This window comes from Canis lupus, chromosome 17 (genome assembly GCF_003254725.2).
Source record: "Canis lupus dingo isolate Sandy chromosome 17, ASM325472v2, whole genome shotgun sequence".
NCBI lineage: Eukaryota > Metazoa > Chordata > Mammalia > Carnivora > Canidae > Canis > Canis lupus.
In genome coordinates, this window is record NC_064259.1 from 21,208,255 (window position 1) to 21,223,358 (window position 15,104).

At 39.5% G+C, this 15,104-nt stretch overlaps 1 pseudogene; it reads right to left on the reverse strand.

Moving 5' to 3' along the window:
- Positions 1 to 10,033: 10,033 nt before the first annotated feature.
- Positions 10,034 to 10,164, reverse strand: LOC112665153 (U4 spliceosomal RNA; annotated as a pseudogene).
- Positions 10,165 to 15,104: the final 4,940 nt, after the last annotated feature.

The following is a 15,104-nucleotide window of genomic DNA, read 5'->3' on the forward strand; positions in this document are numbered from 1 at the left end:
ATCATAAATAAATAAATAAATTTATTTAAAAAAAAAGGAGGGGGGCAGAAGTCATGGATAGACATTTCTCAAAGAAGACATATCGATGACCAACAGACAAATGAAAAGATGCTCAACAACACTCATCATCAGAGAAATGCAAATCAAAACCACAATAAGATACCACTTCATCCCAGGAAGAATGAGTAAACTAAAAAAACACAAGAAACAAGTGTTGAGGAGGATGTGGAGAAAAATGAACCCTCATGCAGTGTCGGTGGGAATGAGAACCAGTGTAGCCACTGTGGAAAACAGTATGCAGTTTTCTCAAAAATTAAAAATAGAATTACAGGGATGCCTGGATGGCTCAGTCAGTTAAGTATCTGCCTTCAGGTCAGGTCATGATCCCAGAGTCCCAGGATCAAGCCCTGTGTCAGGCTCAGGAGAGAGCTGCTTCTCCCTCTCCCCCTGCCCCCCACTCATGCGCTTGCTCTCTCTCTCTCTCAAATAAATAATCTTAAAAAAAAATAAAAATAGAATTACATATGATCTAGTATCCACTACTGAGTATTAACCCAAAGAATATGAAAACATCAATTCGAAAAAATATATGCACCCCTATGTTTATTGCACTATTTACAATAGCCATATTATGGAAGCAACCCAAATGTCAATCCATAGATGAATGGATTAAGAAGATGTGGTACATATACAATGGAATATTTCTCAGCCATAAAAATAGTGAAATCTTGCCATTTGCAACAACATGGTTGGTTCTAGAGAGTGTAATGATAAATCATTCCATCAAGAAAGATGAATACTAAATGATTTCACTCATATGTGGAATTTAAGAAAGGAAACAAATGAACAAAGAAAAAAAAAGACAAACCAAAAAATAGACTCTTAATTATGGAGAAAAAATTAATGGTTCCAAGAGGGGAGATTCATGAGGAGATGGGTGAAATGGTGAAACAGGTAAAAAGAATTAATATTACACTTATGATGAGCACTGAGCAATGTAAAAAATTGTTGAATCATTATATTGTACACCTGAAACTACTATAACACTGTATGTTAACTATACTGGAATTAAATTTTTAAAAAGTGGGGGGCAAAGATTTGAACTGACATTTCACCAAAGAAGCTATGTGGATCACAAATAAGTACATTTTGAAAAAATGCTCAAAATCATTACTCATTAGGAAACTGTAAATCAAAATCATAATGGTATACCACTTCATACCCATTGAGATGGCTATAATAAAATATACAGACAACAATAAGTGTTGATGAGGATGTGGAGACATTGGAACTCCAGTATACCATTGATGGGAATGTAAAATGGCACAACTGCTGTGAAAAAGTTTGGCAATTCCTCAAAAACTTAAACATAGAATTACCATATGATCCAGCAATTCTCTTCCTGGGTATATACCCAAGAGAACTGAAAACATGTTCACACAAAAACTTGTCCAGAAATATTCATAGCAGCATTATTTATACCAGCCAAAATGTAGAAATAACCTAAATATTTGAGTGATGAATGGATGAGCAAAATATTGTATATCCATACAATGGAGTATCATACAGCCATAAAAAGGAATGAACTATTGACACATACTACAATATGGATAAACCTTGAAAACATTATGCTAGGTGAATGCAGTTACAAAAGGCCACATGTTACATGACATGATCCCATTTATACGATCATCCAGCATCAACAAATCCAGAGATAAAAAGTAGATTAGTTATTGTCAGAAGATGGAGGTAGAGGGATTCAGCAGGTACAGGGTTTCTTTTGCAGGTTATCTTAATCAACTGCAGCTGCCATAACAAAATACTATAGACCGGGTAGCTTTTTAAAAATATTTTATTTATTTGTTCATGAGAGACATACAGAAAGAGGTAAAGACATAGGCAGAGGGAGAAGCAGGCTCCCACCAGGGAGCCTGATGTGGGATTCGATCCCCGGACCTGGGATCACGCCCTGAGCTGAAGGCAGATGCTCAACCGCTGAGCCACAAAGGTGTCAATAGAGTGAGTGGCTTAAACAACAGAAATTTATTTTTCACATTTTTGAGGACTGGGAAGTCTAAGATCAAGATACTGGCAAAGTAGGTTTTATTCTGAGGCTCTTCTCTTGGCTTGTAGACAGCCTTGTTATGTGCTTGCATGGCCTTTTCTTGGTGTGTGCACATGGAAAGAGAGATCTCTCCTCTTCTTATAAGTGCACTAATCCCATCACCCTCATAATGTCATCTATCTCTAATTACCTCCCAGAGACCCCATCTCCAAATACCTTCAAATTGGAGAGTAGGACTTCAACATGAATTTGGATGCAATTCAGTCCAGGCAGAGACTGATGGAAGTGTTCTGGAATGAGATAATGGTGGTGGTTGCACAACTTTGTGAATATACTAAAACCCACTGAATTGTATACTTAAAACACACACACACACACACACACACACACACATAGTAAGTAAGATACCATGACACATCTGCTAGAATGGCTAATATTAAAAAATAAAACAAAACACAAATGACAATATGAAGTGCTGCCAAGAATGTGGAGGAACCAAAACTCATATATTGCTGATAAGAGTGCAAAATGGTACAGCCACTCTGAAAACAGTTTGGAAGTTCCTTACAAACTTAAACATACACATACCACATGACCCAGGAACTTCACCTCATGTTATTTACCCAAGTGAAACAAAAATCTGTGTTTACAAAATAACTGAAAAACCACTACACAAATGTTTGTAGTAGCATTGTCTGTGATCACCAACACCTGGAAACAATCTAAAAAAAAGTGGCACACCTAAAAAATAGATTGCTAGTTAGCCATTAAAGGGAAAAAAGTATTGATACTACAACAGCACAGGGGACTCTCCAATGCATTATACTAAATGAAAGAAGCCAGATTCAAAAACTTACATACTTTGGCATGATTCCATTTATGTAATATCCTGGAAAGGCAGAAGTGTAGAGACAAAGAGCCAATCAGTGGTTGCCAGAGATACACTGTGCCTTCCACTCCCAACCCTTTGCTGTGTTTTGCTGGCCCAATCCACTTTCTTTTTATTGAAAGGCCCGCCACTCCCCACCTCCACCTGCAGCACCCCTCCCACCAGTGCACTTAGGCTTAAACTTCTCCATTCCACTAAATCAGTTATATTACTCCTCCATCTGATTTCATTTTCCAGAATTGTGTTGACATTTTTTAACTCTTGTCATTTTCTCTCTTCTCTTTAACCCTATGGGTTTATGGTCTTTTTATTTCTTTATTGTTATTACAGTGGGGATTTGGGAGGTAACAGATAAATACATATTCAATCTCTCATGTTAACTGACACAGCTCTCCTTTAATCAAGTCTACAACATATGGGATGCCTGGGTGGCTCAGTGGTTTGGTGCCTGTCTTCGGCCCAGGGCGTGATCCTGGAGTACCGGGATCAAGTCTTACATCGCTCCCTGCGTGGAGCCTGCTTCTCCCTTTGCCTCTTTCTCTGTGTCTTTCATGAATAAATACATAAATAAAAAATCTTTTAAAAAGTCTACAACATAAATATAGTTTAGGAAATGGATACTATTTTCTCATAAATATATATAAAGTTTATCACTGGCCAACCTCAGAAAATATAGGCATTTACCAGATATGATCTCTGTAAGTATATCCATGCAAGCCATCTGATTTTTGTCTACCAGAGGGGACACTCTTAAAAGAGTTGTCTCACGGTTTCTCGTCTGATAGTGAGAATTTCCAACTGCTGCCTAGGTTGTGGGCCAGAGTTCATGAGAGTCTGGCAAACCAACAGTTTTACATGGGGCCATGGGAGCTGGGGCAGGCCCCTAACAGTGGTAAGCTGGTGACTCAGCAAAGGAGTTGTAGATCTGTGTGTGTCAATGAGTAACATCCCAGCAGTCACACTTGTAATCAGGACCCAGAAATGCCTTCTTATTACTTACGTCATAATCATCCCCTTACATAAATGCATAAAAATAGTGTTGAAATAACACTGACTCCCATAGGAAACATTCTTATTCTCTCTCATCATTTCTATGGCATCGTGATCATCACTCCCAAGTGGTCTTTGAAAAGGCAGTAATACTCAAATCTTTCACCTCAGGAAGAATCCAAGGTCTCAGGAAGCAGCTGGGCTGTTGTTTTCCTCTTCTTTAGAGGCCACATAGCAAAGCTAAAGAATACTAGGTAGTGGCTTTTAAGACTTTGGATCACACAAATATAAACTGCAGGTTGTAGTATGCTTTACACACATCTTACTTTTAACAGTTCTGTCACTGTTCACCTTTGTCAGCTCACTCACGCACACATACACACACACACAACATACACACAAAGATAGAACTGGGCACCTTTGTGCTATGTGAAAACCCTGGGCCATGTAAACCAGGACTTTCTATTTTGTGTATAAGGGTGTACAGCGCACTTTATTGATGATACATGACAAGGTAGGGCTGCCAAAATGCCTCCCCTTATTCAAGGCATCTAGGATGGAAACGGCGTCAAGGACAAAAGATTTTCAGTGTATCAGAGGGTTTGTTTGGGGCAAGGACTCCTCAGCAGCTGGGGCCTCTGTTGATCTCCTGGGGCTGCTGTGTTCCAGGAGCTCTTATTCCTTAGAGGCCATGTGGACCATAGGTCCCTCACCCTGTTGCCATAGACAGATTCATTTTCATCACGGGAAATGAGCTTGACGAAGTGGTCATTGAGGGCATGTCAGGCCAGCATCAAAGGTGGAAGAGTAGATGTCACCATTAAAGCTGCAGGCGATAACCTGGTCCTCAGCATAGCCCAGGATGTCTTTGAGGGGGCCCTCTGATGTTCACTTCATCATCTTCTTGACGTTGTCATATTTGACGGCTTTTTCCAAATGCAGGTCAAGTCCACCACCAACACATTGTGGGTGAGGATATGGAAGGCTGTACCAGTGAGCTTCCCATTCAGCTCAGGAATGACCTTGCCCACAGTCTTTGCAATACTGGTAGAAGCAGGGATGATGTTCTGGACAGCTCCTCAGCTATCACCACGTAGCTTCTCAGTAGGGCCATCTACAGTTTTCTGGGTGGCAGTGATGGAATGTATTGTGATCGTGAGAGCCTCTCTGATGCCAAAGTCATTATGGACAACCTTAGCCAGGGAGCCAAGCAGTTAGTGGTGCAAAAGGCATTGTGGACAATCTTGAGAAAGTTGTCATACTTCTTTCTCATGGTTCATGCCCTTCACAAGCAGAAGAGGCAAACATGATGACCCTTTTGGCTCTATCCTTCAAGTGAGCCCCAGCCTTCTTCAGGTTAGTGAAGATACCAGTGGATTCTACAATAAATTCAGCACCTATCTCACTCCAGAAAGATAGAGATGGGCTTTCCATTTAATGACAAACTTCCCATTCTCAGCCTGGACTGTGCCGTTCAACTTGCCATGGGTAGAATCATACCAGGCCATGTAGACCATGTATTGAGGTCAATGAAGGTGTTATTGATGGAGACAATATTCACTTTGCCAGAGTTAAAAGCAGCCCTGGTGACCTAACATAGCCAAAGCCATTTAGTTGGGCCTTCACCATCATGTCTCAGGGACACAGCTGATGTCAAATAGGGAGGGCCAGAGAGCCAAAGGGAGCCAGGATTTTCTTGAACAGAAGTTGAAAGAAATCTTGTAAATCAAAGATGCAGACTGTTAATTGCTACTTTTAGGCACTATTGTCTTATTCTTGCTAATGGAACACTGATTTTGTTAAGTATGGTCTGGCAACAGACTCAGGAAAGATAAGGGTGTCACCCAGCAGCATTGCCAGAGTCTCAAATAAAAATATAGGACATCCAGTTAAAATTGAATTTCAGACAAACAAATAATAGGCAACCCTATTCACCTATACCACCCCCTCAACCTCCTCTGGGGATGAACTGTGATTGGTTAAGACAAGTGTGGTAATATCATTCCCCCTTGCTAAAGATTGGTTCGGAGATGGGCATATCATACACTTCTGACCAACTGCACATGGTAAAAGCTTCTAGGGGACTTCTGGGAAAGATTTTGTTCCCTGATTAAAAACAGGAGAGCCAGCACATGAGCAAGTGAGAGAAAGCACAAGATCAAGCAATGTGGGTACCAGCGTAGCTCAGTTGGTTAAGCGGCTGCCTTTGGCTCAGGTCATGATCCCAGAGCCCAGGGATGGAGCCCCACATGGAGCCCTCTGCTCTGCAGGGAGCCTGCTTCTCCCTCTCCCTCTGCCTGCCACTCCCCCTCCTTGTGTGCATTCTCTCTCTCTCTCTCTCTCTCTCTCTCTGTCAAATAAATAAATCAAATCTTAAGAAAAAAAAAGCAAGCAATGTGGAAGTTCTTCATTCTTCGTGCCTTTATTAATCTCATGTGGAAATACAGTGCTGGGAACAGCAACAGTCATTTTGTCACCATGAAGGAAAAGTCATGAGGAAGTCAGAGACATTGAGCCAGAACTCTGCCATTGTTGAACTTTTGAATGAGGCAGCTCTGGAATTTTCTTCGCCAGACTTCTTGTTATGTGAAATGATGAATGTCCTCACTGTTTGAGCTTCTTTTAGTTGGGTACTCTGTTTATGCTGCTGGAAACATCTTAAATGATTCAGCTGAAAGTATTTTGAGTCTCACTCAGTGGGTGTTAAATGGCTGTGGTTAATAGACCTAATCTCCTATCCAGATAAACAAAACTATTTTGTTATAACATCTTCTGGCCTTGAAATTTCGCATGGACTTTCTCAACTTCTCACAAAAGAATCACAGAAACCCTCCCACAGAGTTTGGGGTGGGCAGGAGACTATTTCTTGCTTCTTAGAATAGAATAATTATTCTATCTATCTAGAATAATATGGGACAGATGGATACTATTTCCCAATTGTGGGTTTGAGATAGGCAATCTTTAGCCCAGAGAAGTTGAGGTTATTGACTCTGACATATCATTAGCATCAGTAGCATCTGTGCTGTCACTTTTTTAAAAAAAATATTTTATTTATTTATTTATTTATTCATGAGAGACACAGAGAGAGACAGCCAGAGACACAGGCAGAGGGAGAAGCAGGCTCTACGCAGGGAGCTTGACGCGGGACTCAATCCCGGGACTCCAGGATCACGGCCTAGGGTGAAGGCAGCGCTAAACCACTGAACCACCCAGGCATCCCTATTTCCAAATATTTCCTATTTTATTCTGAAATGAATAAAATTTATCAACTGTTTAATGGCCACAATATGTGGCAAACACTTTTACTTTTTAAAACTTCGAATAGATTATATATGCATATGGCATGTATAGAATTCAAACCAATATGTCCCCCAGCCATCCTAGTCTCCTTTCTCCCTTCTCTGGAGGCAACCATTATTATCAGTTTCTTGTGTATCCTTCCAGACTTTTGTATACGTGAACAAATACATAAATAGCTCTTCCTAAGATACAGATGATAGAACATAATACACATTAATTATATCTTGGAGATTATCCCACATCATTATTTTTTAAACTACCTTACCCTGTTTAAGAGCTGCATTGTATTCTAATGCAAGGATGTGCCACAATGTATTAGCTATCTCCAATTAATAGACTCTTCAATGGACACTTGTCATGTTTTCTGGTTGGCCAACTCCTTTGGAACATTTTTCACGTTCATGGAAATACTCTCTAGTCTCCTTTGAAATTCCACCAACCAGCTGGCACCTATATCAATCTCCAAATCAGAAGTGGACCCTAGGAGGGTCTGAGACAAATATTTTGTTTCCTTCTAATTTGTTATTTTATCATCTATTATTTATATTATCCTTCCATATGTCTTTATACCTGTGTGAAAGTAAATCTGTGGCATAAAGTCCTAAAAATGGAAATGCTCTGAAAGAAAATATTTGCAAACACATCTGAAAAAGCACTCTTAAAACTAAACAAGAGGGGATCCCTGGGTGGCGCAGCAGTTTAGCGCTTGCCTTTGGCCCAGGGTGCGATCCTGGAGACCCGGGATTGAGTCCCACGTTGGGCTCCCGGTGCATGGAGCCTGCTTCTCCCTCTGCCTGTGTCTCTGCCTCTCTCTCTCTCTCTCTGTGTGACTATCATAAATTAAAAAAAAAAAAAAAACTAAACAAGACAACAGTCCAAATAAAAAAAATGGGCCAAAGACCTTAGTAGACACCTCACCAAAGAAGATATGCAGGTGGCAAATAAGCATATGGAAAGATGCTCTACAATATATATCATCAAAGAAATGCAAATTAAAACAACAGTGAGAAAAACTTTTTTTTTTAATAAAACAATAATGAGATACCACTGCACACTTGTTAGAATATCCAAAATCCAAAAAAACTGACAACACTAAAAGCTGAAGAGGATGGTACAGCAACAGTAACTCTCATTCCTTGCCGGCAGGGTCGCAAAATTATACCACCACTTTGGAAGATAGTTCAGCAGTTTCTTGCAAAATTAAACATACTCATCATAAGATCCAGCAATCATACTCCTTGGTATTTAACCAAATGAGTTGAAAACTTATGTCCACAGAAAAACCTGCACATAGATGTTTATAGTAGCTCTATTCATAATTGCCAAAAGTCGGAAGTGCCAAGACATCCTTCAGTAGGAGAATATATTAAAAAAAACTATGGCTTGGGACACCTGGGTGATTCAGTCGGTTAAGCCTCTGTCTTTGCCTCCGGTCATGATTCCAGAGATGCAGAATTGAGCCCTGCATTGGGCTCCCGCTCAGCAGAGTCTGCTTTTCCCTCTGCCTCTCACCCCGCTAGCACTCCCTTGCTCGCTCGCTCTCTCTCGGTCTTAAATAAACAAATTAATTAATTAATTAATCTTAAAAAAAACAAAACAAAACCCTATAACCCCAAGAGCAAGAGTCACACATTCCACTGATCAAGCCACCCAGGCGCCCCAACATGAGGAACTTTAGAAAACATATTGTTAAGCAAAAGAGGCCAATCTGAAAGGGCAATCTACTGTATGATTACAACTGTATGACATTCTAGGAATGACAGAACTATGGAAAACAGTAGAAAGATCAGTTGTTGCCAGTGATTCTAGGGGAGAGAAGGATGAATAGGTGGAGCACAGCAGATCTTTAGGACAGTAAAACTATTCTGTATAATACAGTAATGGTAGACACATGTCATTATACATTTGTCAAAACCCATAGAATGTATAACACAAAAAGTAAACCCTAATGTAAACTATGGACTTTGGTTAATAATAATGTATCAATATTGTTCTTCAATTATAGTACCACACTAATACAAGATGCAAATAATTGGGGAAATTGCATGTTAAGGGAAGGGGATAGGTGGGAAATTTCTGTGCTTTCCAATCAATTTTTTTGTAAATCTAAAACTGCTCTTGAAAAATAGAATAAAATACAAAACAACACCGTATAATGAGAACTTTTTCATACCCACTAGAATAAAAAAGATGGACAATAAGACTTGGCTAGGATATGGAACTCTCATACATTGTTGGTGGGAATGTAAAATTTGCAGACAGTTTGAAAAACAAAAAGAAAAAAAAAAGAAAAACAATCTGGTAATCCCTTAAAAGGTTAAACACAGAGTTACCATATGACCCATATGGAAACATATATCCCCATAAAAACTATCCAAAGACTGAAAGAGGAGCTCACTATAAGCACCATCAATGCTTTGGATTTTGAGGATCCCTTATTAAAAATTCATACAGGGGATCCCTGGGTGGCGCAGCGGTTTAGCGTCTGCCTTTGGCCCAGGGCGTGATCCTGGAGACCCGGAATCGAATCCCACGTCGGACTCCCGATGCATGGAGCCTGCTTCTCCCTCTGCCTGTGTCTCTCTGCCTCTCCCTCTCTCTGTGTGACTATCATAAATAAATAAAAATTTAAAAAAATAAATAAAAAAAATAAAAATTCATACAGAACATGGCTTCCTGGGATTGCCTGTCAGAATCAATAATAAATATTCACAAAGTAGACTGCATGAAAGCCACTCAGATCCAGCATTAATATCACTCTAGCATGGAAAAACTGTTTCTATGCTATTGCCAACCAGGACAATCAAATTAATTTATACATTTAATGCAGTCCCAACTAAATCTTAAGAGAATTTTTAATTAGCAATAATTGCACCTCAGATAAACCTCATTGGCTATGATACTGCCACTGCGCAAAGCTTAAGAGAATTTTTAGACTGGAATTCAAGAATTCTGATTCTTTTCTGGAAGAGAGAATGCTCAATAGTAGCCCCCCAAATCTGAAAAAGAATATTGAGTGGGAATTTGCTCTGTAATATATGAAAAAAGAAATATAAAAATATATAAAGCTATGTAAACATTAACACAAACAGATTTAGCAACATAAGGGATGAAAATAGGTCAGTAGGATAAAGTGCATAACAGATCCATATATCTCTGCAAATGAAGCTTACAATAGAGGCAACATTTTTTTAGTTAATTTCTTTAGCAGCAACATTTAAACTATATGAAGGAAGAGTAGCTTTTTAACAAATCATGTGAGATAATTGGCTATCCACTGAAGAAAAAATAACATTAGATTGAACCTCCTGCCCCATCACATCAAACACAGATGGTACAAATAAACATTTAAAGGGAAAAATATTTTAAAGGTTTTTAAATTATCTTTTAAACAATATTGGGATGGAGAATGCCTGCCTAAATAAAATACAAAACCCAGAAGCCATAAAAACGAGAAATTTGTTCTCGAAATTTTAAACTTCTGTTAAAAGGAATACTATAGTAGAGGTTATAAGAAAACAGAAAGTGCAGGGGTAAATCATTGCTCAGAATTAATACTCAGAATATATATAGAATTCTGACAATTATTTAAATCAACAGAGGATATGATCAGGAAACTCAGAGAAAAATCCAAAGCAAAAAAGAAAGAAGTAGAGGAAAACAATGAGAAGGAGAAAAGGAGGAGCAGGGGGAGGAGGAGGAGAAAAAAAGAGAGATAAAAAAAGGTGCTCAAACTCAATAGTAATCGAGAAAAGTAAATTAAATGAGACTTTTTTTCTTTTGCCCATCAGATTGTTCAACATTTAAAAGATCGCTTGTCTAATTGCTCTGTAATGTTCTAGTTGCAATATCATTCTAAAATGGTTTATAATTTCCAGTCTGATTTTATCTTTGATACAAGTTTATTCAGAAGTATTTTTTAGGGCACCTGGGTGGCTCAGTATCTGTCTTTGGCTCAAGTCATGATCCCAGGGTCCTGGGATGGAGCTCCACATTGGGCTCTCTGCTCAGTGGAGAATCTGCTTCCCCCTCTCTTCCTGTGCTCTTCTCTGCTTTTGCTTGCTTGCCCTCTCGCCCTCTCTCTAATAAATAAAATCTTTTTAAAAAAAGTATTTTTTAAACTTCCAAGTGTATAGGGCTTTAGGAAATATTTTAGTATTGGTAATACGGAATTGTTCGACACCAAAATGTGTAAGAAAGTGTAGAGAGATGAAGAGACAAGGTACCCCCCTCCACCTCTGTCTTCTTGTCATCCCATCCTCTTTCACATGCAGGGAGACTCCCCTCTTCATCATGGTTCCTTCTGTACCTTTCCAGAGACACTTTGTGCATGTATAAACAAGTTTTTCAAAAAAATATTTTATTTATTCATGAGAGACACACACAGAGAGAGAGAGAGAGAGGCAGAGACACAGGCAGAGGGAGAAGCAGGCTCCGCAGGGAGCCCGATGTGGGACTCGATCCCAGGACTCCAGGATCACACCCTGGGTTGAAGGCGGCGCTAATCCACTGAGCCACCCGGGCTGCCCTTTTTTTTAGATTTTATTTATTCATATGAGAGAGAGAGAGAAAGGCAGAGACACAGGCAGAGGGAGAAGCAGGCTCCATGCAGTGAGCCGGATGTGGGACTCAATCCCGGGACTCCAGGATCAGGCTCTGTGCCGAAGGTGGCACTAATCCGCTGAGCCACCTGGGTTGCCCACAAACAAACATTAATGTATTCTTTTCCACATCATTTTTACTACAATGACATATTATTCTCTATCTTGCTTTTCTTCTTAATGTTAGGAAACAGCTGTGTTAATGAATATTCGATTACAATTTTTTGCTGAAAAATGTACACAGAGCCTGTAACACATACTTGTAATGCTTAAAATGAACCTTTATGATATTCTCATTCAGTGAAGAACTAGAATATCGCAGGTGACTGCAAAGTCCCTCCCTGATCACATTATCCACCCTCTTCACTTGAGGTCAGCTCTCTCCCAGCCTTAGGGTTAAGCATTCTCTTGGTTTTATTGTTTTTGTTCTTTTAATGGTTTTACCACCTTTGGATGGGTCCAAAAGAATAAAGCATAATTTTTGTTTTGAACTTTAACAAATGGAATCACAGTGTTTTCTTCCATAACTTGCTTTCTTTTGATCAACACTTGTTGGTGTGTTTGGTTGCGGTTAATTTTTTAGCATTCCTGTAAGAATTAACACGAGTCGTTATGAAGTTTGGGGTTGTCTTTATATTATGTTGCTAAGAAAGTTCTTGCACATCTCCTTGGTTAGGGCAAGAATTCCTAAAGTGTGGTCCATGAACCCCTAGGGACCTCTGGGGCCTTATCCAGGAGTCACTGGAGTTGATTTTTCTTTCATGTTCATACTAAGATGTAATTTGCCCTTTTCACGCTGTGAGCATTTGCACTAATGGTACAAAAGCTATGATGGTAAAATTATAGTCAGCTTAGCACAAAATCAAGTTGACAGCTCCAACCTATACCTGGAGTCATTTTTTGCCATTTTGGGTTAAATATGTAATTGCATGTTATCTTGGTTTTAATTGGCATATCCCTGGTTCCTAATAAGACTGAATTCCTTTTGTCATATTTGTAGATCATTTGGATTTCCTCATTTGTAAAATGTCAATCCAATTCTTTTCCCCATTTTTGAGTTGTCTTTAGATTCTTAGTTGTCACATGCTCTTTAAGTGATCTTAAGGTCTTTAAAATGTTACAACTCTATTTTCCCCACCTTTTCAATGTTCTTTTTCACTTTAATGTCTTTTACTGAGACATTTTTAACATGTCAAATTCATCACTTTTCCTTGGAGTTTTTGTGACTGCCCACTAGAATATCAAGTACAAAGGTGAAATGAAATTATAATAGCATCTTCATCTGTACCTGATCTCTCAGAGAGAACTCTTAACACCTCACATTGAATTTTTCCTCTTTAAAAAGAACTTTGATTAGTTAAAAGAATTATTTTACCTTTAATTTTCGTTATAGTTTTAAAAGCTTTGTTGTAGGTTGTTTTCATAGATACACTAAATCAGATTAAGGAAGTCCTTCTAGTGCTAGTTTTTCTAAATGAATGTTGAACTTCATCGAAGTTTCTGCATCTGAGATGATAGCGATATTTTTGTCCTGTTAAGAATCCTATTGAGTTTCTTTTTTCTTTTTTTTTTTTTAATATTTTATTTATTCATGATAGATTGGGGGGGTGCAGAAACAGCCTCCATGTGGGGAGCCTGATGCGGGACTCGATCCCGGGACTCTAGGATCACGACCCAGGCCAAAGGCAGGCGCTAAACCACTGAGCCACCCAGGGATCCCCTCCTATTGAGTTTCTATTGTTAAAGCAACCTCTCATGTAAGATAAACTCAATGATATTTATTTTTTATACACATTGCTGAATTCAGTTCACTAATATTTTATGATTTTACAGCTATATTCATGAGTAACATTGACCTATTCCTTCTTATGCTGTCTGGTTTGGGTATCGGATTGATGCTATGGTAAAAGCATAAATCTAAAGTTTCATGCCTTAAATGTTGCTAGATAATAGATTAAAACTTAACAGTGAAGTCAGGTGAGCCTGGGGTTTTTCCCATTAGATGGTTTTATTTAATATTTTTTCTATTTTTTTTAATTTTTTTTTATTTATTTATGATAGTCACAGAGAGAGAGAGAGGCAGAGACACAGGCAGAGGGAGAAGCAGGCTCCATGCACCGGGAGCCTGACGTGGGATTCGATCCCGGGTCTCCAGGATCATGCCCTGGGCCAAAGGCAGGTGCCAAACCGCTGCGCCACGCAGGGATCCCTCTTTTTTTTTTTTTTAGATTTTACTTATTCATGAGAGACCGAGAGAGAGAGAGAGAGAGAGAGAGAGAGAGAGAGAGAGAGGCAGAGACACAGGCAGAGGGAGAAGCAGGCTCCATGCAGAGAGCCTGACATGGAACTTGATCCCGGGTCTCCAGGATCACGCCCTGGGCTGAAGGTGGCACTAAACCACTGAGCCACCCGGGCTGCCCTTTTTCTATTTCTTTAATGGGACTAGGACTACTCAGATATCTTATTGTTTTTGGAGTCTCTTTTAGTGATATTTTGCTAGTAATTTGTCCATTTTAATATAAAATTTCAATTTTCTTGGCCTAAAGTAGTTCATAATTTATATTAGTATCTAGGTATCTGTAATGATGTACCTTTGTCATTTCTGGAATTGTGTCTTCTCTTTTGATAATTTTTTAAAGTTTTTTTTTTAAATTTTATTTATTTATGATAGTCACAGAGAGAGAGAGAGAGAGAGAGAGAGACATAGGCAGAGGGAGAAGCAGGCTCCATGCAGGGAGCCCGACGTGGGATTCGATCCCGGGTCTCCAGGATCGCACCCTGGGCCAAAGGCAGGCGCTAAACCACTGCGCCACCCAGGGATCCCTTTTTTAAAGTTTTTAACATTTTATTTATTTATTCATGAGAGACAGAGAGAGAGGCAGAGACAGGCAGAGGAAGAAGCAGGCTCCATGCAGGGAGCTCGATGTGGGACTCGATCCTGGGTCTCCAGGATCAAGCCCTGAGCCAAAGGCAGACGCTCAACCGCTGAGCCACCCAGGCATCCCTCTCTTGAGAATTTTTGCCAGATGGTTTTATTATTCTCTCAAAGTCCCAAATTTTGACTTGTTGAGCAATGTGAAATTAGACTGCAAATCCACAGGAGAGCTTTTTAGCGATTTTCCAGATTTTTTTTTTTTTTCACTGCTCTGCTTTGCTGTAATCCAAACTCTCTTTGCATAGGGCTGGCCCCTATGTGGATGTCTTCATCACCCTGGTAGGTTGACACCACACCCTAGACTGCCTCACCCTACTTGGGCTC